This window comes from Acyrthosiphon pisum, chromosome A1, assembly GCF_005508785.2.
Source record: "Acyrthosiphon pisum isolate AL4f chromosome A1, pea_aphid_22Mar2018_4r6ur, whole genome shotgun sequence".
Taxonomy (NCBI): Eukaryota; Metazoa; Arthropoda; class Insecta; order Hemiptera; family Aphididae; genus Acyrthosiphon; species Acyrthosiphon pisum.
Window position 1 is genome coordinate 20,321 of NC_042494.1, and position 849 is coordinate 21,169.

Genomic DNA, 849 nt, shown 5'->3' on the forward strand with positions numbered 1-849 from the left:
AATGTGTTGCGTGCACCCGACTTACAGGAGATGGTGACAGGATGGGATGATGGTAGTAGCGTCAAAATTATCAACAGTGTGTGGTTGATGTATTATTTATTTAAAATTGTAAAATATGATAAACACGTTGAATTTAAACACTATTAGATTATTCAAATTGACGAAGAATAACCCGTGTCTTAGAAAATAAGCGATTGCTCGAATATTCTCTAAGTCCCGTAATACGTCGTCAACGAAAATAATCTAAGTCGTAATACAAAATATGATAATTAAGAATGAAGAAGTACAGGGATGTGTACGTACGGTTTGTGGAATCACGTCTGAATACTAGCTACTCCCAGGGCTCCTATATAGTCCTATCCCCTCTCTTACCAGATCCCTGGCGGACTACGTTGTTGGTGTTCACAGTCCAGGGGGCCTTCTACGAGATGTGCCTTTGGTCGGTGCGGGGTGTCGTAAAATGACCAAGTATACCCGCAGCCGTCTTGTCATAGTGCCAATATCTGATTCGTAGAATCTATTGCGCTCCGAGGAGGTCTCACAGATATCTTACCGGTTCGGGTTTGTCATCTGGCCGTTGGCAGACGCTGAGACTGTTGCTAACGTTTATAGTATTGCTCCCCCAAGGTTTTATGTACAGCAGTGACATCATCTAGCTATTTACGTGTTACCACAGGACATCGATGCTGTGTATTATGACTATGTGTAGGGGCGGAGTAGAGGGGTCCGTACGTAGCACCTCCCCCCTTAGAAAAAGGATTTATGTCTCTAAAAGACAGAAATCTTTTTAAGACACCATCGCATTTACAAATTTATGCAATGTGTCTACAATTTAGTTAATTTCTTATA